The 17,468-nt window shown below is 38.0% G+C and overlaps 1 protein-coding gene and 1 pseudogene across 4 annotated transcripts in view; one reads left to right on the forward strand and one right to left on the reverse strand.

The window, feature by feature from the left end:
* SERPINI1 (serpin family I member 1) overlaps window positions 1-17,468 on the forward strand; it is a 71,802-nt gene that overhangs the window by 27,820 nt on the left and 26,514 nt on the right. Inside the window, exon 2 of one of the 4 annotated variants that reach the window (XM_030328752.1) lies at window positions 14,968-15,035. The exons of 1 other annotated variant lie outside the window; for it this stretch is intronic. The gene's annotated coding sequence lies outside the window, so the exon portion shown is untranslated. Of the gene's footprint in view, window positions 1-5,148; window positions 5,155-14,967; window positions 15,036-16,879; window positions 16,902-17,468 lie in introns of those variants that run through there. 2 more of the 4 variants (XM_030328755.1, XM_030328754.1) reach the window with 2 other exon arrangements.
* LOC115524400 lies at window positions 9,199-9,349 on the reverse strand (annotated as a pseudogene).

Consider the following 17,468-nt stretch of genomic DNA (forward strand, 5'->3'; position numbering starts at 1 on the left):
ACCCTGTGTTTTCATCATGTCCTAGGAAATTATGATGGTAGAAGTCCCCAGACCACACACTGAGAAGTGCTGATTTAGAGAAATAGTTTAATTATCCTTTTTTTAAATATTGGGTTATAAAAACATTTTAAAGTCATGTCATTCTGAATAAATTACACTTCCCAAGAAGCCATTTAGTCTGGGACTTTTGCCTCACATTAATGATATTAATGATCCTTACAGGCTACGCACACACTATCTAATCATACTAGATTCTCAATCTTAAAGTAACTCACCCCTCTGAGGACACCTTTTGTTGCCTAGTCACTTCATCGTCAAAAAATTGAGTTTTAAAATGCCATCCGTGTTCATTGCTAAAAAGTGAAGAACATCAAAGAAAACCACAACCAAAAAGAAAATTGACCAGAGAGCCTCCCTGCCTCAGACACTGAGGAGAGCTGTCAACAGATGATGCCGACTGCTGCCATTATGAAGCCATGCAGATTCAAATATGAACATAATCTCACTTCATTAACATAATTACATTAAGGCAAGTAATTTTGAAATATGACATGTTCTGCAGTAAGGTCATAAACCCACAAAACTATTCCTTAAGTAATTACAAGGTAAGTTAGGTATTATTCAATTCAGAATTATGGAAGCTTGGAAAAGCTGACTTGTGGGTAAAAAACAAAAGCACAAAAGCATACCAGTGACAATTTATTATTTGTCTTTTAAACTAGAGTGATCACACTTAGCTGTGTCCAAGGAGGAATTTGCACAATTGAGTTTTCTAGACAAATGAAACATATCTTGGTAAATATCCCAATATTTTGTTTCCAATGGCTTATGGGTAGTTTATCTAACATATATTACATGCATCCTTCCATATGTCCTGAGCAGAGTAAGAATTATTTTTGAGACGGCTGAAGGGCATCCTCATGAATATCTAACACTGGATGCTGCAGTAATACCATGATTCTCATAGGAAATGTGCCTATAGTAAGTCGTCCTAGGCTTTAAGTCTTTATATCAGATCTACATAGTTTTTCATTTGCTGTAGACCAACATTTTTTGTGGCTTCTTCCTAAAGTCAGTATGCCTGTCTCCAGCAACCTTTCTCTCTCCCTCTTTTTTTTTTTCTTTCTTGTAATTGCTAAAGATGGGAAACCAAATCAAAACAAAAATTTATGTTGGGACTGTATATAAAATCAAAGTAAATATTCTGAAGTAGGGTCCACGGCATGCCCCTCTGAGTCAAGTGTACAAGTTTTAATACAAAATGTGTATCTTTATGGATTTTTATTTTTGACTCTTTTTTAAAACTTAAAGATTTTATTTGTTCTAGTTTTTCCATTACATTCTGGATTAGAGAGATCATCTGATGTTGTGACCTTTGCATAAGTTAGAACCATAACACAAGCCTAAAGATTACAGGAATGTTCTATAACTTCTAAGACGTTAATGCTTTTTTGCCCCAGTCATTTTTTTTTCTACAAGTCAGATGGCCTTAGAGTCATTCTTAAATAATTAAGAATTTAGGCCTTAATATTACTTTCATCATTCTGATATGTAACTAATGGTACCTCGGTGTAGTTTTAATAATTATCAAAAAGTTTGACCATATTATTATGTGGTTAAGAGCTTTTTAAGTATCATTTTAGTGAAAGATCTATTCATGTCCTTTGCCTAATTTTCTATAGGATTTTTGTTGATTTTCTAGATTTATAGAGGTCTTGTATAAGGTAGGAAAATTATCTTTTTATCTGTAATTTAAGATTTTTCAGTTTGTCACTTCCCTTTGACTTCACTCTGTGGTTTTTGCTGTACAGATTTTTTAATTTTCCCTACAGTCATATTAATCATTTCTTTAATGGCTCCTGGGTCGTTTCTGTGTTCCCAGGATTTCTCCCTGGAATTTTAAAGCTTCAATTTTCACTTTTAAAGTTTGACCCATCTGAAATTTATTTTAATTTAAAGCACAAAGTACTCATCTTCTTTATTTTTTAATATATGGATATTCTGTTCTTAGCATGTACTCAATAATCTCCTACCCAACCGATTGGACATGCCAAGTTTTATCATATACCAAATTATATTTCTCACCACCCTCTTCTAATTATTATAGTTTTTAAATGCATTTTAGTATTTCATCGGTATTATTTTTTCCCCAGAATTTTTTTTCTTTTGCTATTCTTGCTTAGTTTTTTCTATGTGAACTTTAGAATGGCTTGTCTAATTTTTAAAGGTTGCTATTTTTACTGAAATTACACTAAATGCATACAGTAGTGTAGGGAGAACTGAAATCTTTATGGTATTGAATATTGCTATCTATGGAGAAGATGTCCATTTCCATTGATCTTAGTCATTTCCCACATTGTCTCATAATACCATACGTGATTTTTAAAGTTTGCTTGTTTCACCCAGCATCCAAATAAAGGTCAGGCATAGCAACCTGTGGCTATGTCTCTCAAGACTCTTTGAAGCCACTGGCTTCCTGCCTCCCCAGCTCTCACTGGCCTTTATTCCTGCATTTTATTTGTTGAAACTGAAGTTGTCCTGTGGAGTTTCCTACCACCTGGATCTTGTTGACTGTACCCCTATGGTGTCATTCAACATGTTCACCTGTCCTTATTTTAGGAAGATTACATAGGAGATGAAACATTCTAGTCTTTTTTGTGTCTAGTTTTTAGCAATATTTCAATTTTTCTTCTGTCTAGGTCTTCCTTATTTCTTTCTAGGGCTTTTAATGGTGTAATTTCAATGTAGGGTCAGTAGGCAATATTTATCAAAATTACAAGTACTTGTGTTTTTTGACCTAGCAGCTTAACTTCGAGGAATTTACCCTGCAGAGATCATTGCACACCTGTGAAATGATATATTTCTGAAATTACTCATTATCTCATTATTTGTAATAGCAAAAGATTATAATAATCTAAATTCCCATTGGTAGGAGACTAATTAAGTATTTTATGGCAATCCATACAGTAAAATGCTGTGCAGCTGCTAAAAAACAAAACAAAACAAAAAAACAATGAGGAAGCCTTTTATGTAATGATAGCAAATAGTTTGCAAAATGTGTTGCTAAATGAAAAAGTGAGGTTGCACACCACTGTGTATATGATGCATATTATGTTATTACTTCTATAACAAAAGATGAAATGTATATACTGTACATATATAAGATATCTCTGGATGATGACATTTGTTGGTTCTACCAAGAGAAATTGGCAAACGAGGGGATAGGAGATAGAAGATCTTCACTATAAGCCTTTTCATAACTTTTGAATTTTGTTGTCTGTGAAGGTTTTACCAATTTAACTTTCTCTAGTTAAAAAAGTTAAAGTATTATAATGTACTCTATAACAGGGTAAGACCCTAATTAATATATTTTTTACTTAAAGCCTGTTGTAGCATTATAGGCAAACATAGGATCTGTATGTTAAAGGCGGTGAGATTTCATCTAAACTACAAGATACCTTGCTAGCATGGAATCCAATAAAAAACTCAGAGGTCCCTCCTCCCCCCTCCACACCCATACACACACAAACACAAAGCTCACACACACACAAGGAATTTAAGCAGAGTTGGTTTTGTGGAATTCCTGCATTCAATATGAGAAGTGGACCAAGTGACCTCTAAGTCCTATCCACCTGGGGCAGCGTGGCACAGTAAAAATAGCATGAGATTTGAAGCCTTCAGATGAAAGCTCAGATCCCCTTTTCACTCCTTAGTAAGCCATGTGAACATGGTAAAATATCTTAAACTCACTGAATTTGAGCTTTTTAATCTGTAAAATGGGGTTACCTTCCAGCTTATTATGAGGATTAGCCATGATTTGTTTATTATGTATAGATGACTAGCCCGTTACATTATTTCAGCTCTAGAATTCCATGAAGTAGTTGGTCTCTGGGGAGAAAACTGATGTCAGATGATCTGTTTTATAGGAAGAATTTCTCTTTTAATTTGAAACTGAGATATTCCTATCATATTCTTAAAGCGTATTAACAATTCCCTAGCCTTCAAGATCCCAGACGCTCACATGTAGACTCTCAAGCAACACTAGAAATGAGAAAATATGACAGCATATCCCTCCTATCTGAGTAGATTCTTTTGAGCTTAACTCAAGTTGAACTTTGACTCTCATTGTTTTTCTTACTGGGACTATAACTGTATATTTAAAATATAGATCTGTAGATCTATTCCACTGTAAAATCTGTGAGGCTCAAACCAACCTGATGCCCATCATTCATTCATTCTCTGCAGGGCCAATTATCTGTATGTATTTTTTAAAAAGTTAACTTAAGAGAACAATTTCATTTTATTCTAATTTATGTATAGGCAAGTTGTCTGCAAGATAGACCCTGACACATATCTTGGAGTCCTAAAAATATTCTCTGAAATTTCTCTGACACAACTGGCTTTAACTTTCAGTAATGTTTAGGATATGTAAGAAGCAGCTCCCTAGTTAGGAAAATGAAAAGTAGACATCCCTGCCTGCATTTCACCATGACTCTTGTGCGATCTTTCTTTCAGTGGTTGACTGAGGAGAGCAACATGCTCTCACGGTGTGCCAGGGCAGTGGGCACTGGTGACCAATATAAGATCCAAAAAATATCCCTCCCATTTGACCTGCCCAACCATGGGGAAAGCCTTGAGCTGCTGTATAAGGAAGGAGTTTGATAAAAAGGACCATTTCCAGTCAGTGAGAACCGTGAAACTTAGAAGATGCAGAAGAAAACAATTAAATCCATGTCTCTCCAGATCTCTGAAAATGATAAGGGTTGATTGTTATTTAGATTGCTTTAAACTCTGCTTTGTGGAGGAGAAGTACACTGTCACCCCAAACTTCTTCTCCTCTCTCTCTCATTTGCTTATCTTTTTTTTTTCTTTTTTTTTTTTTTTGCCTATTCAACATTAACATTGGCTGATTTCCTTAATCATCTTTCTACACACTTCCTACAGCTATTACTATATTGTAAATGTGGTTCTGAAATTTACAGGGAGATGCAACCAGAATACTTTCATGGAGCCTTTTTATATCTACTTAATGTTTCCCTTGTTGGCCCAGGCAACAAAAATTACAAGTTGCTTTTTCAGACACTGACAGTGATGAACAGGAAGAGGAAACCAAACTTTCTTTTAGAAATCCCCCACACACAGTGTGTGTGGCAGGTTTATAAATAGAGTTAACAGGTGGATATTTTCAGGCAGCATTAATACATTCATCAATATCAGAGTAATTTTGTATTTTTAGTTTATAGGAGTATTAAAAAACAAAGCAGTAAAATTAGTTTTTGACACATTCTCACTTTCATTTTCCCCATGCTCTGTAGTCCTGCAAAAGACTGTCTAGAAAACAATGCCTGTAACTTAATTTCCCCAGGGTACAGTAAGTAAGCCACAAGTATTTTTTGTTTGTTTGTTTTTTTCTTTTCAAGAAAGAGTCACCTAATTTAGGTTGGTGTTTGTGTCAGTTTCTAGCATTTCTAACACAAGGTGAAAGAATTCTAAGAGAAAGATTATAATAAATATTTTCCAGCTTCTCAACTAGTATGCATTTTAAAAGTGTGAGATATTGTGACTTTTCAAAATACTGAAATAACTGCATGAAATAAAAAGTAGTGAAACAGCAAATGAAAGTTCTAACCTTCAGCCTGCAGCACAGCAAATTCTCACTAGATAGTAGGTTGAAGCATATGAAGGTGCCATTATTTGACCACTTTGACTTATAAAAATGGCAATTTCACAAAATTCAACCTAATATTAATATCCTTCTGCAATCATCTCGGTGTCAGAAACCCATGAACTTATGCCATTTTACTACCAGAGCACTCGGGTCTTGAGAATTTTATACTTATTAGCCAAGATAAGAAAACAGCTTTGTGTGGTCTCAACAGACCTGAGGCAAAGTGAACCTAAGCATTTCACCTCAGAAGAATTTAGGGATGTCCTCAAACCCTCACACATGATCTTATGAAATAAGGCAAGAGGTAAAAGCCGAAGGTGAAACCCAACACCAGCTGTGAGGGCTCTTCAAGCTAAAATAGTAAAATAAAGGGGGGAGACAGAGAATGTGTAAAAGAAAGACAAGGCAGGAACGCTAAATATAACCCAAATATAATTTGGTATAAATACAAATGTAAATACCTTGTATCTGGGATACTGTGGTGGGTGTGGCTAACAGCCCTAACTACTGTCCTCTATTAGGGTGTCATCGCATTACCATACTGTATTTATAGTTCTGACTGTGCATTATCCAGACCAGTTTAAAACTGGCTTTAAACACTCTGAAAGTCTTTCTGTGAGAATTTTTTCTTGACATAATTTCTCCGGATGTTTTACCTCATTTCCCAGCCCTTCAGGATACACTCAAGCATTAGTGAATGATTGGAGGGTGAGTGAGGCTCATACTCCCTCCATTAGCAAAACAGTTGAGAAGCACCCTTACAGCTGAGTATTTTCAGATTTTCAGGGGCATAGCCCGCTTGTAAAAACTTTATTACATAAGCAACATTTTCATATGGGGAATTAGAAAATCCAATATTTTTAAAGCTCTGAATTAAAAGCTGGAGATCGGGCGCCTGGGTGGCGCAGTCGGTTAAGCGTCCGACTTCAGCCAGGTCACGATCTCGCGGTCCGTGAGTTCGAGCCCCGCGTCGGGCTCTGGGCTGATGGCTCAGAGCCTGGAGCCTGTTTCCGATTCTGTGTCTCCCTCTCTCTCTGCCCCTCCCTCGTTCATGCTCTGTCTCTCTCTGTCCCAAAAATAAAAAAAAAAAAAAAAAAAGCTGGAGATCTCTTTAAAGAATGTATACCTAATACATGAAGGGAAATACCACAAAAGCCTATATTTTGTATCTTCCTGTTATCTTCTGTATCCCTAGCATTTTGCACAGGACCTGGCATGCAGTTATCAAGAATAAGTATTTTTTGAACCACTGACTGAATGAATGAGTGAATTGAATTCTAGAGATTGCATTCACGTTTCAAATTTGTATGTTTTTTAGCCTCTCTCATAGCTCATTAAACATCCTTTGTATGTAAGAAGTTGTTCAGTACAAATGACTCCATTTCCTCACCTATAAAATGAGGGTCTGGTCAAGGTGTTTCCAGCAGGAACATTCTGCAGTCTTTTAAACAGCTAAGCCCATAGGCTGGAGGAGAGCAATCAGTAGGGATTTCTTAAAGTATTAATGGGTAAGCTAAGACCATTAATGCCTGGCTTAGTTTCAAAATGGCCTTGAGCCACACATGACCTTGATTGATGATGACGTTTTAACCCATCTCTCTGAAACGACTGCCTGAATCTTGCCTTAGGGCTTGTGTGTCACTTGTCTAGCTCTCCTGACAATATTCCAAAGGAAGTCATTCACTGGCAAGGACAAAGTCTCCCTGCTTGTGCCAAACAGAATTATTCATTACCACTTTATGGAAAGCCCAAGTCACATTTCCAGGAGGGCTGGGATCTGCCAGCTCACTGGTGCTTGTTGGCATTGACTTTACTTTTCCCAGTAGTCACCCACTTTAATCAAAAGCCTTTGGAATTCTCAATGGAGCCTCTTTATTAATTGAGATCTCTTGAAGAAAAGGAGTATGTTTATAAACAAAATATCTTATGTAAGGAGACATGGTTTTTGGAGTTCATTCTACTAATTTTTCTGTTTGTTTTAAGCACTTGTGTTATAGGCTATTTGGTCAAGAACCAATGTTATGAAGAGTAAATCTATTTGGCCTACCTCTAGCTCTGCGTTGTCAAATATGATACCCACTAGCCGTATGTGGCTATTGAAATTAATTAAAATTAAAATTAAAATACTTGGTTTTCAGTTGTATTGGCCACACTACAAGTACCCAATAGCCACAGGTAGCAAATGGCTACCTCATTGAACAAGTACACATATGTAACATTTATGTCATTGCAGAAAGTTCTGCTGGACTGCATTTTTCTAACTTTCTGAAGGACACAGAGTAATTGAGTATTTTGGTTTTTGGGTTTTAGAAATTTCTTATGGCCTAACATGGGAAAATATTTGACCAGAGTCTCATTTATTCATCATTGATTTATGGAGCTAAACAGTTTCCCAAGAGGTTATCTTTGTTGTGAAGTGTTCTTGAAAGTTTATAACCCTTACCTCCTACTAGTTAGAGGATGTTTGGCACCAAAAAACTCCAAAACTCTTTGGAAGCCTTGGCATCCGCAAAGAAAGGAATTTTTTTTTTTTTTCCTCAAAATATCTGCTTGCTATTTATTTATTTATTTTTAAAGTTTTTGTGTGGACACTTTTTCTTTTGTTTTGTTTTGTTTTGTTTTAATTTATTTATTTTTTAATTTATATCCAAGTTAGTTAGTACATGGTGCAACAATGATTTCAGGAATAGATTCCTTAATGCCCCTTACGCATTTAGCCCATCCCCCCTCCCACAACCCCTCCAGCAACCCTCTATTTGTTCTCTATATTTAAGAGTCTCTTACGTTTTGTCCCCTCCCTGTTTTTATATTATTTTTGCTTCCCTTCCCTTATTTTCATCTGTTTTGTATCTTAAATTCCTCATTTGCGTAAATAAAGTCATATGATATTTGTCTTTGACTGACCAATTTCACTTAACATAATACCCTCCAGTTCCATCCACATAGTTGCAAATGGCAAGATTTCATTCTTTTTGATTGCCACATAATACTCCAATATATATGTATATACCACATCTTTAAGGAAAGGAAATCTTCTAAGTCACAGTTCATCTTCATTCCAGTTAGCCTCCTCCTGATGCTGAGGAATTCAGACTTAATATGTTCATATATACCAAAGCACTTTACAAATTCTGGGGAGTTTTAGCACATTTTCCCTTGGTTGTTTCTCAACATTTCCAGGGTTAGTTAGTCCCTAAATGAGCAGGCCACCATAGACTCTTCCAGGCCTAACCTTCTATTTGGATGCATGCAAAATACCCAAGAATTTTAGGCCTGTTGCACAGCCGCTCAGTGCCAGCTGCTATGTGATCAGTAATTCCAAGCCACAGAGTTCTACTAAATCATTCTGGGGTACCACTGATACAGTACTAATTCAACCAATAATTATGGAATATTCAATAATAAAAGACTAATGTTCCAGTTCCTTCCCACTTTGATTGTTGGAGTATCCCATGAAAATAAATATTTTTGGAAAGAAAAATTTCCAACTGCAAGGATTTTTAAAATTAGTAAAATTATCATTATTTTTTAAGGGTTATAATCTTGACTCTCAAACAAATGTAAAATGAAAAAATATCAAAGATTTTCTGTAGCTCATTAACTAATGAGAGACTCAGGAAGCTATTAAACTGATAAGAACAGATACTACACTTGATCTTAGCCACAAGGCCGAGAAGCGATGACTCAGGAGGCTATTATAACCAATTCATTAGAGAATCCAAAAGGCAGATGAATATATAAACTCATGAGGAATACTGAAACACATTTGCATTGCAGATACAAAACTAGTCAATATCCACAGGGCAATAATCAATTGCATTCAATCATACATGTACACTAAGTATTTTTTATAGATAAGAATTATTTGCATCCCTATCAATTATCTTTATCTTAGAGAGCCGTAACATTGTTCAAAGAAGATGAAGGGTTCCAAACTCATAGTCAGATACCCTGGAAGGTATGTTCTAGATAATCCATAGTTTTTCACTGAAGACATCCAGTAATCATGTTGGTCCATTTTCAAGTCTTTCATAATTTTTTTCTGGTAAATTATGTATCTGTAGCTTACTCTCTCCATAGTTCTGCCCCTTTGATTTTACCTGGCCATTTTCTCCTTATTTCTGAGATACCTGATAAGCTTTCCTTTTTGCTTGATTCAGTAGAACAGGAAAAAACATAAAGATGTGATTTTTTTTTTTGGCAAAATGTAAGAGAGTATGGAAAGAATCACAGTGGGCTAGATAGCTGGGGTGAGAAGCAAAAGAAAGAAAAGGATGGAAGGATCATAATTTCATAAATGTTGTGATTAAAGAATTAAACCTCCTGCATTCCTTTATTTCCTTGGTTCTGATCTCTTGGTTTTAAAATACATCTTTAATAACATCTTTCTTGGGAGAAAGAACATTTTAAGGAGAAAATTATACAGTTCTTTTTTAAAAATAGCACAATGAAGTATGTTTATTTATACCCTAGCATATTATGCCCCTTAATAAGCAAGATTTTTCAGTCAGAGCCTTCTTTTCATTGTTCTGAATCACTTCTGGCCATCATTTATGAGGCACATGAGATGATACTCTTCATAATGCATTTTCTGATCAAAACTTGTAGACCTTTGTGATTGAAAATATAATCTTAAGGCATTTCAAAAATTGCTGGTGTGCTCTCTCCATTTCCTTTTGATTATTTGACTAGTCTACCCCACACCCCTCCACACATCTATACAACTAATTCGAAAGTTATCAGGAAGCTATTGACGGCCTAGCACTTGAGCAACAGTCCTCCACAAAGTATGCATGTGTCATTCACCTTTCCTGGCTTTGAAAATACTATGATTTATATTGAGAGATTTGGCACATTCTTCTGCCTCTAATTGTGCTGCTTGGCATCCGACAGACCGTTCTTTTGTACATATCCCGAGGACAAGAGATATATCCACTTGCACAAATCACTTACTTACGTGGGTCTTATATTCGTGAATCCTTTGTAAAACGTTTGGCTGCTGTTTCACAAGAAAATCAGTCAGTTCATTTCTCGAGTGGTAAATGCTTGCATCACTTATAGTAAATCTACATCCTCTTCTCTGTTCTCTGCCTCCGTGGCTCCTTTTCTGCCATACAGTACAGTGCTACTGAAGATAATTCTGCCTCCAGGTTTAAGCAAAAACTCAACTGTGGGAGGCACCATCAAAGAAAACAAGTCGACTGAGAAAACAAGGATAAAAAAGTAGCTGAAAGTTTACACTTATTCAGGCGATGACACTTAGGCAGGAAATGAGCACAGTGGCACAGCTTTGCATCTGAGGACTGGCTGGTTTCTTTGGACATTGATTATAAGATTTATTCTAATTTCAGAAGAGTTAACATTGGGGGTGGAGACGAACATTACGCATGTTACAGTTGAGGAAATTTGCTACATTATAGGTTGGTAAAATATGGATTGTTTCACAAGGTAATGACTCCTTTTTTTGTGTGTGACAAATTCTTTGACAAATTTTCCAGCTTCATTGCTGCTGATCTAGGTCAGCCCTTTCTCTTAGTGAATCAGAGAACAATTCCAAATTTCCGTTCCAAATTCCACCAAGTGAACTAGAACTAACCAAACTTAGAGCAGTGGTTTCCAAACACCCAGTGCTAACCCTGCCGGGGGGGATGGTGGGAGGGGGGAGAAAAGAAAAAAAAAATTAGTGAAACCATGAATTCAAACATATCCACTTTGAAGAACGGTCTTCTTTTCATGATGAAATATTTATTCTTATATGTGACTGATACATTCATTCTTTTATGTAATTGTAAGAGGCATTATTTTTATAAAACTGTTTTGCCCCTATCCCAGTGTAATATAACTACATGTGGGGTGCCTGGATGGCTCATTGGTTAAGCATCCTACTCTTGATTTCTGCTCAGGTCATGATCTCATGGTTGTAGGATCAATCTCCACACATCCAGCGCCAACTCTGGGCATGGAGCCTGCTTGGGATTCTCTCTCTCCCTCTCTCTCTCTGCCCCTCCCCTGCTCATGCTCTCTCTCTCTCTCTCTCCCTCTCAAAATAAATAAATAAAAACATTTAAAAAATAACTACATGCAAAAATATGAGAATTAATAGGCCAGAGTGCTTCAAGATAGTGTTCTTTGCTTTAGATATTTTTTCCTTAGTTCTTTTCTTCCTTCCTTTCTTTCTTTCTTTCTTTCTTTCTTTCTATCTTCTTCCTTTTTTTTAAATGTTTATTTTGGAGAGAGAGAAATAGAGTGTGAGTGGGGGAGGGTCAGAAAGAGGAAGACACAGGATCTGAAACAGGCTCCAGGCTCTGAGCTGTCAGCACAGAGCCAACGTGGGGCTCAAACCCACAAACCGTGAAATCATGACCTAAGCCTAAGTCGGACACTTAACCAACTGAGCCACCCAGGCACCCCTTCCTTAGTTATTTTCTGTGGCTGTTTTTTTGTTGGAGAAAGGATCTTCCTCAGCAATTCTTTTCACCATCTAAAGAATACTTTCAGTTTTTCTCAGTTCGCAATTATGAAACCATTTTTTTTATTTCAAATAATTGGGTTATCCAAAAAAGGCAACAAGTTGTATTTATGAATAATCCATCTTTCTATAAATACCATTAACTACTAAGAAAGATTTTTTTTAAGTCTTTCTTACTGTGCTAGCTTTCAGCTCTGTGATCACTCATCCCTCAATTATAAGATTTAATTCCCTGACCTGTTTGAACGCAGTGTTTTCTAAAGCAAAATGCACACATGCATGGGCCACAACCTATCCGGCCACTAGTACCATAAAGGAGAGATGCAAGAGTTAATGGTAATTTATTCATAGCTCAACTACTTCTGCCTTTTCTAGCAACAGCACAATCAACTACTATTCCGGCACTGCAGCCCCTTGTTTTTATGTAAAGGCATTTTATTCAGTAGCTTGAAAATAATGAATCTATGAAGTAATGCTCCATGTAAGAGTAATTTGTTTTAGAATGTGTTGATTATTATGATTAATGGTGGGGCCCCGGCATTTTGTAGACTAATGTTAATACAGTAACATTTGGGTAGCACCTTTGGTGATTTTTCAAGGTGGTGCGCTTGTTTGTTAATGCATCCCGTGTCCAGCCATTGCATTATGCCAGCATTGGTGACAGTGCCACTTTGTCAGTCTGGAAAGACCGTCTCCGACTCAATAAGGAAACACTTTATCAAAGGGAATAAAAAATGGAAATGAGCTACTACCTGTGGACTAAGATTAAATTAGCTTTGAGAATTTAGAAGCAGCAGCTACTCCTGCTTTTCCTTCTCGTGCAGCATTTGTGAGCCTTTACATCTCAAGCTATGTTAGTTCAACAAATATTTGGTACCTACTATGTGTAAATCATTAAGTACTTATTCTGATTCTTTTAAGATATACAAAGATGAATGCACTGACATCTGTGCCTTCAGAAAACCCAGGAAAAGAGATGGCTCGTGTACAGAATTATCTGTAATGGAAGGAAGCAGTGGTATGTGCTATTGGAGAGGTAGAGATGAAATGTGCCAACATTTCAGAGGAGGGGGAAATTGTTGTTGTAACTGAAGAATCAGGAGGGTGTTCATGAAGGAAATGGAAGTAGAGCAGAACCTTGAGGAGTGGTTAGGATATGAACATATGGAACCAGGTTGAAGTAGTTCCAGAAAGAACTACACAAGCCAGCAACAGGAGGGAGAAATTCTGGGATATGTATTGCAAAAGGGAGTCTGGCAAGAATTGCAGGATCCCTGAAAGGGGAATAGTGGGTAGAAACATGTTGGATCACACTACAGTGAGACTAAAGATTTTGGGCTTTACTCTAATGGGCGTGAGGAAGAGCGTAAGATTTTGTAAAATTTTGTAAGTATACCTGTTCGTAATGGTACAATCAAAACAATTCATCTGGAGGCAATGCATACGTTGGATTAAAGAGGGCAGTAACCTAGGCTTCAGAGAATGGCTGAAAATGGTGGGTCCTTGAGAATGCATTAAGAGGAACTGCCACCATGGCCATGGGAATGGTTATGGGATAATGGATAGAAGTGTCGGGAATGCAGTATGGAGTAAGTATTGACAGCTCATTGAACATAAGGAAAAGGGAGATTGAAAGGAGTCAAAGACTTTGATGTAGAAAGAGAGAAAGAAAGAAGAAAGAAAAAAAGAAAGAAAGAGAGGGAGGGAGAGAGGGAGGGAGGGAGGGAGGGAGGAAGGAAGGAAGGAAAGAAAGAAGGAAGAAAGGGACCTGGGTGACTCAGTTGGTTAAGCGGCCGACTTTGGCTCAGGTATGATCTCATGGTTCTTGGGTTTGACCTGCACTGGGCTCTGTGCTGACAGCTCGGGGCCTGGAGCCTGCTTCAGATTCTGTGTCTCCCTCTCTCTATCTCTGCCCCTCCTCCGTTCATGCTCTATCTCTCTCTCAAAAGTAAATAAACATTAAAATTTTTTAAAAAATTAAAAAAAGGAAGGAAGAAAGAAAAGAAAAGAATGGTTTTGGTTGATAAGACATGAGCCACCTTGAATTAGAAGTGCCTGCCAGAGTCAAAGGCTAAGACAATCCCAAGATAATTTGCAATGCACATCACAAATTAAGATTAAAAATAAAGCCAGGGCTAGACTTTTACTTACTTGGGAATAATATGAATAGGGATAATAGTTGAAATATCTTTGCTTTGAGAGAAGTTCACCAGCAGACAGGAGAAGAACGTTACACGGAAGAGAAGAGAGCCAAGAATAGATCCATGGAGAACACTCCCCACTGAGAAGGTAGAAGAAGGGAAGAAAATCTTCCCTTCTCCCCAGAAAAAAAAAAAAAAAATCCTCAGAAAGAGTAGTTCAGAGGCACCAGACAGGAAAGGGCCAGTGACCAGGGGTAGGGTAAGTAGGATCAGAAAGATTGGGCCAGTCTAACAGAAGTCATTTTTCTTGCACCCTGGAAATTTTGCCTTTAAAAGAAGGAAAGATCACTTAACTATAGATAAAATGTGTGTTTCCAGAACAGAGTTCTTTAAATATTTACTAAAGAGTTTCCTGATTTAAGCCGCATGTAAATCAGTGGCTGCCGCTCACTGCCCTGGGAAGAGCCCTCTCTCACAGACATATGGCTGTTCTTTCCAGGACACCTCCAGAAGCCTAGAGATACATTAGTGGTTTTGACATCTCTTTCCCCCCATAAGGATACACCGCAGAGCCACAGGTCCACCAAACACTGCTTCTTTCTGCATCTGGCCCATCTGCCATGTAGACCAGGGGTTCCTGAGGCCAGTGAGTATCCTGGTCAGTGAAAATAATGTTCTGTTATCCACAGGTGTGCATTTTCTGAAGAGGTTATTTACCCTTCTCCTGATTCTTAAAAGAATCTCTTTCATTAAAAAGGTAAGGACTATAACTGATTATATGCTTTTGTACAATGATGGGAGTTCCTTGAGGACAAGATTCTGTGCTTATAAATTTTGGTAACTTCATGGTGCTCTTTTGATCTTGGCTGAATGAATGGCTAATTGTGCTGCATTAGATGGGCGAGCAGGAATGATAAAATACTCATTTTGGCTCTAAAGCCTCTTCCTTGACTTAGCAAATATACAAACCTAGGAAACATATTCTCTAATGATAATGCTATTATTAATATAACTTGTAGCTTAAAATGAGTGCTTCAGGGGCGCCTGGGTGGCGCAGTCGGTTGAGCGTCCGACTTCAGCCAGGTCACGATCTCGCGGTCCGTGAGTTCGAGCCCCGCGTCGGGCTCTGGGCTGATGGCTCAGAGCCTGGAGCCTGTTTCCGATGCTGTGTCTCCCTCTCTCTCTGCCCCTCCCCCGTTCATGCTCTGTCTCTCTCTGTCCCAAAAATAAATAAACGTTGAAAAAAAAAATTAAAAAAAAAAAAAATGAGTGCTTCAAACACACACTATCTCATTTATTTCTTCAATACTAGTGTGGAGTAGGGATTGGCATCTTAATTTCATGAAAGAGGAAGCTAAGACTGAGAGAAGGCATGTGATTTGCCAAAGATCATACATCATGTGTTAGCTTATTTATCTCATGGTACATTCACTTGAAAATAAAAATGCTTATGAACATAATAGACGTGGCCTTGTTTGCTGGAATGCTTGTTGGTTGGCAATAGGTTGGTTTTGTTTTATATGAAGGAAAAATGTTTATTAACCTAAAATTTGATACTCATGTTAAATGCATTGGTTTCCAAATAGCTGTGCTATTGGATGACAGATACCACTACCGTATAGTGACTTCAACTTCTTGGCCTTATACTCGATAACATTCAATGAGAGTAATGAGGCCCAGGTTTGGGTCTTTGCAGGGTATATCAGACAGCAGTATAGTGTTAGGTTTAAGAGCAGACCTTTGAGTCTGACTTATATTTCCAAGTTCTACTGAATGGTAATACCTCCCACGTATTAAATACCATATATGTCTTAAGGTCTCTTTCAACTAAGAGAGGTACCTGCTAAATTTCCATCCAGATCTAGAGCTTCAAGCTCCCCTATTCTACTTCCACCTTTTCTTTGAGTCCCCTAGAGTACAGAAGGAAGAAAGGATGCCACAGCAGCCTGCCGTTGATGGCCCCAGTTCGTAGGCTAGCAGGGGAGCTGCGTTCTCTGCCCCTGGCTTCAGTCCCTGCACCACACGCACCCCTGGCCGCTGTTCTACAGCAGTGCACTTGATCTCCCACGGGCAGCCATCGTGTCTCCCACGGGCAGCCATCGTGTCTCCCACAGCGTGGGTTTTGAGAGTCCATATTTACATACAGGCTGAACCTTACCTTCCTAAGCAAAGGAGAGTGATCTAAACCTTCACACAAAAGTGGAGGGGTGGCGGCAGTGCTCGGGATTTCTCAGACAAAAAACTGATACCTAAAACTGAGCCCTGAAACGTGAAGGACTTACAAACTAAGTAGGCAGTTCTCTGAAGTTGGAATTCAAACACCGCAGGAGGGATGAGGTCGTTGTGACTCGGAAGCTTGGCAGAAGCACACCAGTCTTAGGTGAATGTGTGCGCATCCGTTAACTGAGTAAAGGGGACTGTTAATGCTCCATGCGAACTGAAACACAATTTTCTAAATGTGTTTGCTCAGTATCACTTTACATGCTGTTTTAGTGATTTTTTTTTTTTTTTTTTAAGATCGTGAACAAGGAAGCTACTCGATTGTCCGAGTAGGCAGTTCGGCTTTTAGATGCCTGCAGTGACAAAGCGGGAGAACACAAGGAAGGAGGAAATTCTGTCCCCAGTGTGTGCTTGTCACTGTGTGCTGTTTGTGGAGAGACAGGGCTGCTGGAATACTGGAGTGCCAAGGGGCAGAAATATTATCTAGAGCTATCTGGGCACTGACACTCTCTCTTCCAGAGAGAATATGGTTCAAGAACCAGAGAAGCCTCATATTTAGAAATACTCATTTAAATAGAAGCATCAGTTTGTATAAGTTGAAATGGTAATATCAACCTGAGTACAAAAGGACAGTATTGTAGAAGGCTCCTCTGCCCCGAGATTGTCACTGGGCGTAGCTGCCTCATAGAAGCCAATGTACAAAGGGAAAGTGCATAAGGATGTGCTGACCCTGCTTTTTCTCTGGGTTACCACTTCCTGTGGGCTCTGCAGCCTGGGCTGAATAAACTGGGGCCCGTGGCAGGTGTGTGTCTGATCTTTTCCTGCCGGTTGACAACCCAGTTGCATGGTGCATTAATTTTATAAATTGTAGTAAGTAAATGGGTAAAGCGTTATTTTCAAATACCTGACTTCACTAGTTCATCTTAAACCTTGTACATATCTTTTGGTTTTCATTAGTTTTTTTCTGGAC

Source organism: Lynx canadensis, chromosome C2, assembly GCF_007474595.2.
Source record: "Lynx canadensis isolate LIC74 chromosome C2, mLynCan4.pri.v2, whole genome shotgun sequence".
Taxonomy (NCBI): domain Eukaryota; kingdom Metazoa; phylum Chordata; class Mammalia; order Carnivora; family Felidae; genus Lynx; species Lynx canadensis.